General features: G+C 32.8%; 2 long non-coding RNA genes across 2 annotated transcripts; both read left to right on the forward strand.

Moving 5' to 3' along the window:
- Positions 1-6,383: 6,383 nt before the first annotated feature.
- On the forward strand, positions 6,384-9,129 carry LOC130466085 (uncharacterized). Its single transcript, XR_008926105.1, has 3 exons — positions 6,384-7,232; positions 7,888-7,952; positions 8,918-9,129. It is a non-coding gene; the product is annotated as an uncharacterized lncRNA (long non-coding RNA).
- Positions 9,130-12,911: 3,782 nt separating this feature from the next.
- On the forward strand, positions 12,912-15,660 carry LOC130466086 (uncharacterized). Its single transcript, XR_008926107.1, has 4 exons — positions 12,912-13,420; positions 13,539-13,763; positions 14,419-14,483; positions 15,449-15,660. It is a non-coding gene; the product is annotated as an uncharacterized lncRNA (long non-coding RNA).
- The last annotated feature ends 665 nt before the right edge of the window (positions 15,661-16,325 follow it).

Here is a 16,325-nt window from a genome sequence, read left to right on the forward strand (position 1 = left end):
AGATATTTATGTCCAAACATACTTCGAGAACATAAAGCTGACATGTACACTTACTCATATGGGGATCAATTTATTATCTTTCAATTTTGCCAACTTATTCTTGCTCGTCTCCCCCTAAGTTGGGAAAATATTTTCAATATGTTATGGGGCATAAAAAATTTCACCAACTAAATAATACACTTTTGAACGTGTATTTTGATAAATATTACATACTTTTGTTCTCTTCTGGAGATCAACATTGATTATGGGGAGTAGATATAATATGCAGTTGTTTTTCTTCATATTTTCTCTTTTCGTACTGACGTATGATTGCCCCGATCAAGAGATTTATGATGTTTATTTATGATACTTAAATCAATCACAAAATACTTGTAAGCTTATTAGTGATCTTCAAGTCACCTACTACCATTCTGGTGAACTTCAGGCCACTTACTATCACGGTAAACTTCAAATCACCTATCATTATACAATTTTTCAAAATCATTAATATCTCTTGTATTTATTTTCTCAATCGATTCATTATAATTCGATTCAAATACAACTCAACCTCATCATTTTGTCATGCCTTTGAATATATACAACATATGAGGGAGTGTCAGCACATAAAATTTTATTTGATAAGAATTTTCAAATTCTCATAACGGGTGTTCTTAAACCCGGATGACCTGGATTATCACATAATGCCTATATAATATCATATAAAATATTTCATTCGATAACTGCTGGTTATCTTCTCAAAGTGATCACTGTAATTATAGAATACTATAATTTGAACATATTATGATGTGATATAACGACACAAACTGGTGTCTCAATTATAACGGCAAGACAATCTAAACAAAACTTTTGGAAGATAGCTTGTACTCTTCAAGAGTATCCATTACAACTTTGGTACATATCGCAAAAGTATACATCTACATAATGTAATCTTGTACTCATGCTTATAAAGCGAGTCCATAAGATATGAACACATATTTGTACCAAATTCATTATCGTTGTATTATAATCTTGATCATATACTACTAATTTTGTTATGTTGAGAGCTATCTCCCCCTAATACGTGCATGTATTTATTTATAAATTTGGTTCGGAGAGCACGCTACAATGTCTACTAGACATATGTTTTGATTATCTTCATACACCATTATGTGTATTTTGAAATTACATTCATACTCATTTATTCCTCCATGAGTATAATTTATTCTACTTTCACATTCTCGATCATGACTATTGACATTATCTTTATTATTTCTAGTCATACAATTTCTCATTCACTTCTGGGAATGATTTACCTAGTTGAACATGATCATAGTATTCAGGATTTCTTTATTTTGTTCATTCACCCAAAAGACAATATATGAACTAATTAAAAACTCTATTGAATATTTCTCACAATTATCGTGTCTGCAGGACCACACTAGTTTCATGAAAGATATAAAGGGTATCTTGACAACAAGATTCAGAAACTATTATAGTATTCTAGGTCATATTTTCTTGTACATCTCCAAAAGGATTTACAGGCTTCTAATAGTCAAATGTCTAGACTTAAGCCGTGAACTAAAATGAAGGCTATATATATGCATCTCAATTTATAATAGCTTTGATTATAATTATCTTCAAAGAAGAGCAAGACCCACTAATTTATGTTTTCAACATTATATAGTAAATTATTATTAATTTTTCCCTTGTTTCCATAGACCAATGTCCTTTTCCTCCACAGCGGTAACATACATTGGCCACATTCTCATTTTATCTTTCTTTTGTTTGTTATCATCTTTGTCCCACTTCTGGTAGGAATATGAGTTATTGAGAGGACCACCTTGACCATATTCATATCAACGCCTACGTCCTTGACCACTACTGTTGGCATGATATTTTTCTTTTCCATAATGGGATGTCGCATTCGCTTCAGGGAATAGAGTAGAACCAGTTGGGCGTGATTCATGATTTTTCATCAATAGCTCGTTATTTCGCTCCCACAAGGGGACAAGATATAAGTTCATAATATTTCTTAAATCTCTTTTCACGGTATTGTGTCTGCAGGACAACATTATTTGCGAGAAAGTTAGAATGTGTTTTCTCCAACATTTCTACACCAATGATTTTCTTTCCACATAATTTCAAGTGTGAATTAATTCTGAACATAGCTGGGTTATATTCTTCACATACAAACTTAAAGTCTTGTAGTGTTAAATATAATCAATCATAACTAGTTTTGGGTAATATGACAATTTTCTGGTGGTCATGTCTTTCCTTTAGATTATTACAAAGGACTTGTGGATATTTTACAATCAAATACTCAATTTTAAGACCATCGTGTCTTTTGCATCTAGGTGAATTTTATCATCTAACACTCAAGATAAATATCAAGGGCCGCAAATACAAGTTTTCTAAGATTCGACATAATTCATTGTACAAAATATTGCAAATTAGTACTTAGAAATTAAAGGTAAAAAGTATATGCATGGACAAACTCAAGCATATTATATACTTAAGCTCGATATTCATGCCATATTTGATAAAACACTCAAGTAATACTCCGTATGAAACTAAACCAAACGAATCTTGCTGCAAGATTATTACTTCTATTGGCTTTCTTTGTCTATTATAAGTGGCTATGACTTAATTATGAAAATTTGGTTTTGCGCAACTTTCAATGAGTAAATCTGTACTCTTATACACTGTGGTAGCCATTAGGAAGCAAATCAAGCAATTAACCACTCGCCATATGTCATTATAAATTCATGAATGAAAACTTAACAATTAAATACTCATGCACGCACTACCTGAACCATCTATAGCAATAAATTAATTGGGGAAAAGCTTGTATTTAACCAAGCAATGCAATACTCCATACAATACTTCACCGGTTAAAAAAAACAATTGCGTATAATGCAAACACAATACTTGCGGCACAAAACAATTTCGGCAATGAGATCCCAGATTAAATTGAATTATCGAATAATAAACAGATGCGGCACATAATTTAACCGATTAATCTCAAGCTTCACAAACAATAAAGCATGTGTCGATCCATTATATGATTCAGTCCATAACATAAGTATATCATGAAGATCAAATTTAAATAATATGATGGGTAAAATATACTTACCTCAATGACGGTAATTTTTTTTTTTTTCTTTTTTCTTCTCGTTTGCTCAGTCGGCTAGGGTTTGGTGCTGATAACGTGTTGTGAATAAAACAGGAGAGATGAGAGAGAAAGTAGGGTTGTATCCATTATTCCATATAATACTGGGTATATATAGGATACAATAGTTTAGGGTTTGACTGAACCCTAGAATATTCCGGAAATACTAATGGGGGTATAATGGGCATCCATATTATATTTCATAACAAAAAGCAAAAGACAAAAATTAAAAAAATCCTAACCTATTTCCCCCCAAACAACCCACGTGAACCCCAAGTAAAAAAAAAAAAGTTAATTAAAACAATTATAACCATGCAACCAATCCCACATGAAAAACCCCCAAAACCCAATGCATGAAAAGAAGATTTAAGACACCAAAACAGTTTTTTTTAAGCCATGATTTGATACATCATGAAGATTAACCAAATTTATACGGCAACAATTGAAAATAGCTAATATCAGATGATTCATGTCTGACAAATAACAGAAAAAGCATCTAACAAAGGTAATAAAAATTGGCATATAGTAGCTTCAGACGGTTTCTTGCTGTATTTTTCACTTCGTATCGCAATCTAGCGGGTAAATAAAACTCAGTTATTTGTATAAAGGATATTGTTTGGGTTAGCATGATAAATAACGTTACTAGACTTATTACACCGACTGATATTTTACAACAACTAGTCTCTCTACTACTAATATGGGATGTATTAGGTACTTTCATAAAAGAGAGGTATCCCTATCAGAATATACACCATGAGAGTAATACTTCTAAAATAGTGCTTCCCGAGAAGTACTATATCCCAAAAACACTATTACTATTAAGAGGGGGCATAATACGTCATTGTTCTAGCAATGTGACGACGACCTTGTTAATATGCAGTATTAAAACGAGCCCTCGGGTAAATGACGTACAAATAATTTTTCATATGACGCCCTCTTCGTAATAATGGGCCTACATTTGTAACGCCCGACATTTTTTTTAAAACGAACGATAACCTCTTTCCAAAATGATCATCTTATTTCTGATCTATCATGACCCAAAAATACATTCTTTAGCCGACGACGCTAATGGTCTTTATTTTTCTCTAAGACGCGTACCTTGTTCAGCCCGTTTGAGCTCAAGGACAGTATAACTTATCAGTTTGGCAAATAAAACAAAAGCAGTTATGGGTCAATCAAGTCATGATTACTCAAATTTGCTTATTTATTCACAAAATCCTCCTACTTATCTATTTTTATTTCGTATAACCTTCAACTATTGTTTATTTGCAACTTAGTCCCTTCCACCCCTATAAATACCATCATCTTTTCTCACTTAAAGGGCCAACCCCCCATCATTCTACTCTCTCTCTAAAAAAAAAAAGCTCTCATTCACTCACTTTCTCTAAAAAAATCAGTAAAAAAGGAAAAAATATAGTTCATTCACGTCAAAAAATAGTTTTAGTTAAAGTGAAATCAAAAAAATCAAAAAAAAAAAATAAGTTTTTAGTTTAATTAATATCAATATTCAGAAAATCAAAAAAAGAAGTTATTTAATTTTCTTGGACAATTCACTTTGCAGTCACTTTTTTTTAATTTCAATTGATCATTTGGATTAATCTCTCAAACATTGCTAGTCAGAGCCAAAGGTAATATTCTTGTTCCTTTTATTTTTTTGAATTCCAATTATTTTTTCATACATTACTAACTCTTTTCTTATGTGTGCTCTATAACCTGTTAGGGCACTATACGTGCCGAATACCTAATTTGGAAACCAACTAGAATTTGACCGACCACGGGCGAGATTCGAGAGTGAGTGTACGTGAAGTGTGTTTTTATTTATGTATGTTGATCACCAAAAAAAATAATATTTTTCTCAAAATGAAGTTAAAGTGAGAAGGTGCATAAGAAAATTCAAGAGAAAGATGGTGGAACTATAGTACTAGCCAATTTCTTCATTTTCCATTTTTTTGTCAATTTGGTTGATAATTATATAAAATATCGTCACTTTTCAAAATTCACAAAATAATTTTTTTACAGAAACTTGAAGTATTTATAAGACCACGACATTTGTAATTTTTCAAAAATAAGTTTTAGAAAAATCACAATAAATCCTAAACTTCAGACTAGAAAAACTGTCTTTTTCAGGTTCCGATTTCTTATTTGGTGAAATTCGACCAGGTTAAATTATTATTTTCGAAAATCTCAAAGAATATCATAGAAAGACAAAATACTAAGCTTTCTAAATTGACCTCTCTCACCTCCACACGATTTTTATTCAATTTTATAAAATATTTTCAAAAACAGAAATCTAGGAAGACAGTTTCTTGAAAATGACAGTTTCAAATAAATAAGTTTTATTTTATTAAAAATATTAAATAAACTTTAAAATCTGAGATTTTTATACACATGACTCTAAAATGTTTCTAAAGTCCATTTTAAAAATAAAAACGTGATTTTATTTTCCAACAATTAATTTATAATTTAATTTGACTTCAAGGTCTCAAAAAGGAGCAGCTTTAAAGAAAACTTATTTATAAATTATTTACTTTTTATTTTGAATCCATTTTTTAACACGTTAAATAAAAATCTTATATCTTTCCAAAAAAGTATTAAACGCTCAAATCCGAGTTCGGGAGGTCATGGTACCAAATTTAAAGTTCAACGAGATGTAATTTTCTCAACAGTTTTTTTTTTAAAGGAAAATTGGTTTTCTCTTATAAAATTCGATTTCCCCAAAATAAAATTCTATTTTTCTTAAATAACAAATTATGTATTTTTAAATACTCCAAACCCTTTACCACTTCGTTATACTTACCTAAAATCAATTTAGGTTGAGTTAAGTAAAGTGGAAAATTCTAAATAAATCAAAATATAGGTTTTGTTTACTTAGATCCCTACTTTCCAAACATCCAAAGCGAAGAAATATGAAGACTAATCAAGGCAACATGGTTCAAGGCGAAGGGATCAAGACTTGAAGCTGCTCATTAGATAGGAATTATGATTATTGTAACATTTATTGTACTTATGGCAATTGTAAACTAAAGTTCCACCATCAAATTAATAAAACAATAAAGGAATTATCTTATGCACACTTCTTAATAATAAAATATTCGAGTGTTTTTTTATATTAAATTGGTTAAATCACTTTGCATGCTTGATCCATATATCATTTCGCATTTGCATGAGATAAACCTTGTAATCCCCGTAAATTTATAAATTTTATTAATATATTTTAACGTATATTATTTATATTTAAATAGAATTTATGAATTTTAAGTAATAAATATATAATTAACGTATATTTATTTTATTTTAAGTACGTTCTAAATATTTAACGATTTTTGAACTTTATTATATTTATATATCAAATGTATATTTAATTTTATTTAAATATATTCTAAATATTTTAACGGGTTGTGCAATCAAAAATGATGTTTGAATTTTAAGTTGAAAAGAATTCGAATTACGAAAATCGATTGAATTTAGAAAACGATCCTATTCGGTTTTAGATTCAAATCCTAAAACTAATATCCTAAGTCTAGCCCAAATGGGTAAAGCCCAATAATATAAACCAATAAACCCCATACTCCCTTCCTCCTTAACTTCACGTGAAAACAAAAGAAAAAAAAAAAAAAAACCCTCATCCTTCTCCTTCACGTGAACCACCCTACTCCTCTTGATTTCGCACCACCGTACTCTTTGTAGCCGTCGCCGCCAACCACCGTCGGACCTCCGCCCCTGCGCCACCGCCCTTCGCCAGTCGGTACTCTCTTCCGTCTTGCTCTTTCTTCCTTTCTTTATTTTGTTGTTTTTCACTTCTCCTTAAGCCTTGTGTTCTTGTTACATGAACAACACCTCCGCCGCCGACGTCGACCAGTACCCTCTGTATCGCCGCCGCCGAAAGGACCAGCCACCGCCCTCCTTCATCTCTCCACTTGTTGCTTCTCTGTTTCTTGCTCAGCCACGTGCAACCACCACCGCGACCACCTGCAGCCACCTGCTGCGTCGCCTAGCTCCGCGACCGCCCAGCTCCCTCCGCCGCTCAACTCCCTCGCTGCCGCCGCCCCTGCCGCCGGCCAGCTCTCTCTCTCTTCTCTTTTTGGTTATTTCTTAAACCCTAAGTAACTAATTATTTTAATTTTGTTTATTAAATTAATTTATGTTTTTTGAATTAAATTTATGATTTTTATGATTAAGTTATGAAATTTCAGATTATATGTTGTTGAAACTAATTTAATTATTTTCAGATTTGTTTATTACGTTAAGTTAGGGTTTTAATGGAGTTTTAATAATTTAATTCATGTTTCTTGAATATAAATTATAAGCTTTTATGATTAAGTTAGATTTTCAGATTATATACTATGCTTAATTAATAATTTAATTTTCAGATTACATAATTGAATTGAAGTAAGAGTTTTTAATTATTAAAGTGTGAATTTTTAAGGTTTTTAATGATTAAATCATAATAGAATGACTATATATTATTAAAGCTATTATTTTTACGATTTTAAGAACGTTGATTATGTTTTGTGGACGTTTGAAATTATTCTATATTGCTGGAAATTTTAAAAGGGATGTTTTATTGGAGTTTAGAACGTTTTGGGATCATTAGTTTAATAGTTATTATGCTTGGAGGTTATTTAGTTAAGTTTCGATATTTGGGATGGTTCAAAATATGTTTAGGATGTATTTAGAATACTTTAGTATTGCTGTAAATTGTTGGATATTGATTGGGGAATTTTATTGGTTGCTTTTAGGCGGAGAATTCTTTGTAGGCGATTTTTGAATTCGTTAAAGTGGCCTATCAGTTTGTTTACACAAGGTACGTACATACCGTGTGCTTGGATGTGTGTTGTATTGAGAATATGATGATGAATATATTTATGAACTTGTTTATGTTGGAATTTCATGTTCAATGTCGTTGAATTAATGCGTTGAGCATAGAACTTTATTTATAAGAATTGAATCATGTTAGCATGGAATATTGATGCAAGCATGTTGGTTTTGTGGAACTTTATATTATTTAATATTGGTTTAGATCTTTATTGATCGTTGTTCCTCTTTAGATTTTCACTACTTTATAAGGGCCGAGGACCTTGTTTGGTAGTTGAACCTTATACCTAATAAAGGTTTTTAAATATGGATAAAGGAAGGATTAAAATAGTTGGAATTGGCTCTTGGTTGAACGTTGTGATCACTTGTTTAATTCAAAGATAAAAGAAGTTGTGTTTACTTGTTGAATATAATATTTATGTTTGATGAGTCATAACCAAGTATTAAAAGTTAAGTCATGTAAAGTGAAAATGAGTAGCAATAGCTTTAGACTGTGCACGTCTAAAGTGACGGACAATCAGGAGTTGGGGTCATGGGTAGCCTATGACTTTTTTCTGGGGCCGGATTGATCACCGGTTCTATTTTTATTTAAAAGTCCCTCGATATCGCAGGTCATTGGGGTTTACGGAGTCGCGCCCGTACCTCGTCTTCCTTAGTGAAGAAGAAGAAGTTTCTAGTAGACAACTCAGTCCATTGACTATTTCAATTTAAATAATGTTAATGATACAAAAGTCTAGTTCAGTCAAATATAGTCTTCAAGTCAATATATCTTGATTATCCTTACTTATGTTTCATTAGCATCATATTAGGATTGTTCGTTTAATAGAATCATGTTAGGGTGATTATTGTTTTAGTGTGTAGTACTCAGCTTTGCTGATTACGTGCTTTTGCTTGTGCATGTTGATCATGGCTATGCCTTATTGATCCTGTGATGACCCAATCTTTGGTGAGCAGTCTCTAAGGATCAATAAGCATTGTCCATTTGCAGGTTTGAAGAGGTTGCATCATTGGGATCGGGAATAGAGAGCTTGTATTTAGTTTTGAATTGCTAAGTTAACTTGGGTTTGTTAATTGGGACTTTAAACTTGTCGTACTATTTATATTTCCTTATTTTCGTTGGATGATTTTTGGGGACTAAATCTGTAATCGATTATTTATAAACCTAAAGTTAGTTTTATGTTTTCCGCTGCAAAATTCTGAATAAGCCGTTACGTTTTCACACGGGCGATAATGCCTTGATAATTCTCTACGTTTTATATTAAAAGATTATTTTAGAAAAGAGAGAATTGTCGGGGTGTTACAAAGTGGTATCTAGAAGCTAAGGTTCTATTTTAATAAATTTTAGGCGCCTAACTATCCAGTTATTTAAAATAAATTTCTTAAAAAAATCGAGCTTCTACGGATTATAGTGTTCAAAAATTGGTACTTTTTTTTGGGGGGGCCGATTTCCTTTTATCATGTTTGAAAGTATATAATATTTCTTATTTAAGTTCGAAATCAAATTATTATTAAAGTTAAAGTGATACTTTGGACATTTTTATTTTTTTTTATTATTTATTATTCAAACAAATAAATAAAAATAATATGAATACATTTTTTTTTTTTTTAAAAGGAGTTCAATTTTTTTAAAGTTGTTTCAAGAGTTAGAATTCGTTAATTAGGAAATATAAATCTTTTTTGAATTAATAACTTTATTCTCGAATTTATTCGCTACGTTATAATTTTATTATATTTTCGTTCTTTTATTTCGTTATATAAATGATTCTAATGCTTTAGTTTATGAGAGATGGGTAGTATAAGAAGGGCATATAAGATAGAATTATATGTACATTAGTAGCTAGTCAATGATAAGAAATTGATTGTTATGTATGTGCATGTGCTAATTGTTTAAGTGTTACATTTACAAGTGCATAAAGAATTGTTTGATTCCACCAAACTTATCGATTACTGAACCTTGTTTATGTTTTGGCTGGAAAATCGTTAGTGAGACCTTGAATTGTTTATTTCAGGTATAAAATGTTTCTTTCCAAGTATACCAATATAGGATCCTTCGAGAAACTTGATATAGAAACCCCAGATATTTATGTGAAGAAAATTGTGTTTGGATGTGAATATTATGCTAAGGTTCAAGGGCAACCTATCTTAATGAGAAAGGATATCATAGCAGCCACTATCATTAATTGCTTACCTAACAAATTTCCATACCTAGAACTCAAGGAAAAGTTTAAAGACATGCATTCTGATAATGGAACTCCAAACTTGACTAAGTATGGGACTTGGGATGGTAGATGGAAATATGATTCAGAAATTCTGACCACCATTATTGAAGCGGCAGAAAGTGGGTTTAGAGACGGTAAAATCGTAGGGAGTCATGTTGGGGATTCAGTTACAGAAGAACCTATGGGAATAAGTGTAAATAATGACCTAGAGGAAAATGATGTAGCTGTAGAGAATGAGAATGTAGGTGTTGAGGCAGAGAATCCTAACCTAGCGGCTCATGAGCCAACCATTGAGATCTCTAGTGATTCGGATGCAGAGCTCGAAAGTGAACAGGAGACGGCAAATGAGCCTAATCAAGATGAAGATATGGAAGAAGATGAAGACCCTGAGGAAGAATTTGATGATCTTGAGATCTAAATTTCACTCCGCAAGTTTCAGGAGCAATGGGTAGGCAAGAGGCCACAAATATTTTGAAGTCATAAATAGTTAATTAACTCTTTTATGTTTTAAAGAATAAGTAGCAAAGCTACAACAGTTTAAGGTTAAAGTTTATTGAAGTTTGAAATGTTCTTTATTATTTTCAAGGATGTAATAAACCTCTATGGAGTTAGCAATAAAAGTTAAAGTTTTCAAGGAATTGTCCTTTATTCTATTTTGAGGATTCCATAATACTCCAACCTCTAGGTAGTACGTCATGGATTAATTGTTTGCATACTCAATGTGAATTGTGGATCAATTTAATTGCCACAATAATATTAAATAATTTGAGTACATAAAGGAAGTGAGGGCCATTCTAGACCCTCATGACCAATATGATTCAAAATGTTATGCCTTATGTGCAGTGTGGGAATGTCTTTCGTGAATTATTGAGTATGATTATTTTTCAATGATGATTGCATCTTGTAGACGATTGTTGCACCTTTATATACGATTGTCGTGCCTTCATAAATGATGTGTATTACTGTGAACATTGTTGGTTGAGGCGATCTTTATGGTCAATTCAAGTATTAAATTATATGGGATAATGTATAAGTGGTGTTTCAAACCTAAAATAGAGTATACTAATTGCAGGTCGCGTTCTAGAATGGCCAACAACAATGATCTAGCTGCTGCGATTCGCCTCTTAGCGGAAAAGCTAACCCAAGAGAGAACTGAGCGCCCCGATTCTGCAGGGGAAATGTTTGAAAGACTTTCTAAGGTTAAGCCACCGTATTTCAAGGGACAAGCAGACCCTACCTTCCTGGAAAACTGGATTAGGGAATTTGAGAAACTATTTGAGGCTGTGAGTTGCCCTGGGAGTATGAGAGTAAGTCAAGCTGTCCTATATCTAAAAGATGAAGCCGATTTGTGGTGGAAAGAAAATGGAAATAGACTAAATGCTGTTGAGGGATTCAATTGGGATTCATTCATAGTTGCCTTAAGGGGGAAGTTTTATCCTCCTTTTATGAGAAAGCAGAAAGCGCAGGAGTTTATCAACCTTAGGATGGGGAATATGACTATTGCTGAATACTATAGCAAGTTTATAGCTTTATCGAGGTTTGCACCTGAGGTGGTAGCTACTGAGGAGCTAAAGGCTCAAAGGTTTGAGCAAGGGCTGACTGATGAAATTCAATTGGGATTAGGTGGAGAAACCTTTACTTCCTTAGACATAGTGTATGGGAGAGCTGCTCATATTTATGGGCTACAGTCTAGAAGGGAAAAGAAAACTGTGGTAATTGGGGAAAAGAGAAAAGATTTTAATGCTGGGGGTAACCAAGAAAACTTTAAAAGGAATAGAAACGGAAATGGGAATGGAAATGGAAATTTCCAAGGAGGAAACAATCAGGGGCACCACAACAACTCGAACCCATCTGAGAGAGTGCATCATTGCAAGATGTGCAGTAACAATCACCCTGGTAAGAACTGCAAAGGAGAATTAGTGACCTGCAACTATTGTCAAAAAAGGGGACATAGGGAGTATGAGTGCTTCACTAAACACGGAAAGGAACAAAATAGTAATGGAGGTGGAAACCAAGTGAGGTATAACCAGTCTGGAGGTCAAAATTCAAAGCCTGGAGGGGCACAAAACAATCAAGAGAACTATAATAAGCCTGCAAATGATAACAACAACCCGAATAAGGCTCCAGGAAAGTTGTACATGATGAATCAGAATGAGGATGAACGATCTGCCGATATAGATTCTGGTACTTTTTCTATTTACTCCGCGCAAGTTAAGCATTATTTAGTTCGTGGGTGACTTGTTCTTTTGTTTCGTCATCTGTTGTGAAAAGTCTAAAGTTAGTAGTTTTAATGAAATAGGAATTTTGAGAATAGAATTCGTCGAAAGAGAATTTTGGTTAGCTATTCCCTGAGGTGAGTTACGAGGGCGTAACTCGTTTTCTTTAAGGGGGGTAGAATGCGATAGAAATTCGCGCTTTTCACCTATTTTATGGCATTTTTATGCATTTGTATGCTTATTTTAGCAAATTTTACAAGTTTAGGCAAAGCAAATAGACTCTCCGCATAAGAAAAGGTGTTCATGAGTAACACAAACAACTTTGAGTTGGCAAAAGAGTGCACATAGGTGGCACAAGTACTTCTCTAGTAAGAATAAGTTAAAAGCTTTTGGGGAAAATGTGGGAAATTTCGTGTCAAGTTTCGGGACGAAACTTCTTTTAAGAGTGGTAGATTGTAATCCCCGTAAATTTATAAATTTTATTAATATATTTTAACGTATATTATTTATATTTAAATAGAATTTATGAATTTTAAGTAATAAATATATAATTAACGTATATTTATTTTATTTTAAGTACGTTCTAAATATTTAACGATTTTTGAACTTTATTATATTTATATATCAAATGTATATTTAATTTTATTTAAATATATTCTAAATATTTTAACGGGTTGTGCAATCAAAAATGATGTTTGAATTTTAAGTTGAAAAGAATTCGAATTACGAAAATCGATTGAATTTAGAAAACGATCCTATTCGGTTTTAGATTCAAATCCTAAAACTAATATCCTAAGTCTAGCCCAAATGGGTAAAGCCCAATAATATAAACCAATAAACCCCATACTCCCTTCCTCCTTAACTTCACGTGAAAACAAAAGAAAAAAAAAAAAAAAAAAACCCTCATCCTTCTCCTTCACGTGAACCACCCTACTCCTCTTGATTTCGCACCACCGTACTCTTTGTAGCCGTCGCCGCCAACCACCGTCGGACCTCCGCCCCTGCGCCACCGCCCTTCGCCGGTCGGTACTCTCTTCCGTCTTGCTCTTTCTTCCTTTCTTTATTTTGTTGTTTTTCACTTCTCCTTAAGCCTTGTGTTCTTGTTACATGAACAACACCTCCGCCGCCGACGTCGACCAGTACCCTCTGTATCGCCGCCGCCGAAAGGACCAGCCACCGCCCTCCTTCATCTCTCCACTTGTTGCTTCTCTGTTTCTTGCTCAGCCACGTGCAACCACCACCGCGACCACCTGCAGCCACCTGCTGCGTCGCCTAGCTCCGCGACCGCCCAGCTCCCTCCGCCGCTCAACTCCCTCGCTGCCGCCGCCCCTGCCGCCGGCCAGCTCTCTCTCTCTTCTCTTTTTGGTTATTTCTTAAACCCTAAGTAACTAATTATTTTAATTTTGTTTATTAAATTAATTTATGTTTTTTGAATTAAATTTATGATTTTTATGATTAAGTTATGAAATTTCAGATTATATGTTGTTGAAACTAATTTAATTATTTTCAGATTTGTTTATTACGTTAAGTTAGGGTTTTAATGGAGTTTTAATAATTTAATTCATGTTTCTTGAATATAAATTATAAGCTTTTATGATTAAGTTAGATTTTCAGATTATATACTATGCTTAATTAATAATTTAATTTTCAGATTACATAATTGAATTGAAGTAAGAGTTTTTAATTATTAAAGTGTGAATTTTTAAGGTTTTTAATGATTAAATCATAATAGAATGACTATATATTATTAAAGCTATTATTTTTACGATTTTAAGAACGTTGATTATGTTTTGTGGACGTTTGAAATTATTCTATATTGCTGGAAATTTTAAAAGGGATGTTTTATTGGAGTTTAGAACGTTTTGGGATCATTAGTTTAATAGTTATTATGCTTGGAGGTTATTTAGTTAAGTTTCGATATTTGGGATGGTTCAAAATATGTTTAGGATGTATTTAGAATACTTTAGTATTGCTGTAAATTGTTGGATATTGATTGGGGAATTTTATTGGTTGCTTTTAGGCGGAGAATTCTTTGTAGGCGATTTTTGAATTCGTTAAAGTGGCCTATCAGTTTGTTTACACAAGGTACGTACATACCGTGTGCTTGGATGTGTGTTGTATTGAGAATATGATGATGAATATATTTATGAACTTGTTTATGTTGGAATTTCATGTTCAATGTCGTTGAATTAATGCGTTGAGCATAGAACTTTATTTATAAGAATTGAATCATGTTAGCATGGAATATTGATGCAAGCATGTTGGTTTTGTGGAACTTTATATTATTTAATATTGGTTTAGATCTTTATTGATCGTTGTTCCTCTTTAGATTTTCACTACTTTATAAGGGCCGAGGACCTTGTTTGGTAGTTGAACCTTATACCTAATAAAGGTTTTTAAATATGGATAAAGGAAGGATTAAAATAGTTGGAATTGGCTCTTGGTTGAACGTTGTGATCACTTGTTTAATTCAAAGATAAAAGAAGTTGTGTTTACTTGTTGAATATAATATTTATGTTTGATGAGTCATAACCAAGTATTAAAAGTTAAGTCATGTAAAGTGAAAATGAGTAGCAATAGCTTTAGACTGTGCACGTCTAAAGTGACGGACAATCAGGAGTTGGGGTCATGGGTAGCCTATGACTTTTTTCTGGGGCCGGATTGATCACCGGTTCTATTTTTATTTAAAAGTCCCTCGATATCGCAGGTCATTGGGGTTTACGGAGTCGCGCCCGTACCTCGTCTTCCTTAGTGAAGAAGAAGAAGTTTCTAGTAGACAACTCAGTCCATTGACTATTTCAATTTAAATAATGTTAATGATACAAAAGTCTAGTTCAGTCAAATATAGTCTTCAAGTCAATATATCTTGATTATCCTTACTTATGTTTCATTAGCATCATATTAGGATTGTTCGTTTAATAGAATCATGTTAGGGTGATTATTGTTTTAGTGTGTAGTACTCAGCTTTGCTGATTACGTGCTTTTGCTTGTGCATGTTGATCATGGCTATGCCTTATTGATCCTGTGATGACCCAATCTTTGGTGAGCAGTCTCTAAGGATCAATAAGCATTGTCCATTTGCAGGTTTGAAGAGGTTGCATCATTGGGATCGGGAATAGAGAGCTTGTATTTAGTTTTGAATTGCTAAGTTAACTTGGGTTTGTTAATTGGGACTTTAAACTTGTCGTACTATTTATATTTCCTTATTTTCGTTGGATGATTTTTGGGGACTAAATCTGTAATCGATTATTTATAAACCTAAAGTTAGTTTTATGTTTTCCGCTGCAAAATTCTGAATAAGCCGTTACGTTTTCACACGGGCGATAATGCCTTGATAATTCTCTACGTTTTATATTAAAAGATTATTTTAGAAAAGAGAGAATTGTCGGGGTCTTACAAACCTAGTGACTTATGGTTTATGACCTTGAATTGAATAAACGGGTCAAATTGGAAATTTAGTCATATAGGATTGTGAAGTGATTCACCCACTTATAAAACCTATCATCATCAAGTCTTGTTACCTATAATGAATCACTCTCAATCTAGTATGACATGATTTCTATTATGAAACTATTATTCAATTTTAGGCCATATCAGGTGTCCCAGCTTATTTGGTCAATTTCATAAACCCCAAACACATTACCTCAAAACCCACTCAAATAGTACATTACTATCCATCCTCAATAGAGTGAAGTTCAACCCAAAATAAGCAAGTCACAAAGTCCAAAACAACTTTCTTTTCAGAAACAAGTCAATCCAAAAGTCGTCAATCGGGACGCATTTTATCGTTGAGTTTTCTTTCACATAAGACTTTTATGGTGTCACTAATTGGGATGATTTCCACAACCTTAATGGAGCGATTTGATTCCCAAAAGCAAGTCAGTTAAAGACCTATTACCAACCTTGTCTTGAGTTATCCAACACTCT

This window comes from Spinacia oleracea, chromosome 1 (genome assembly GCF_020520425.1).
Source record: "Spinacia oleracea cultivar Varoflay chromosome 1, BTI_SOV_V1, whole genome shotgun sequence".
NCBI classification, from domain to species: Eukaryota; Viridiplantae; Streptophyta; class Magnoliopsida; order Caryophyllales; family Amaranthaceae; genus Spinacia; species Spinacia oleracea.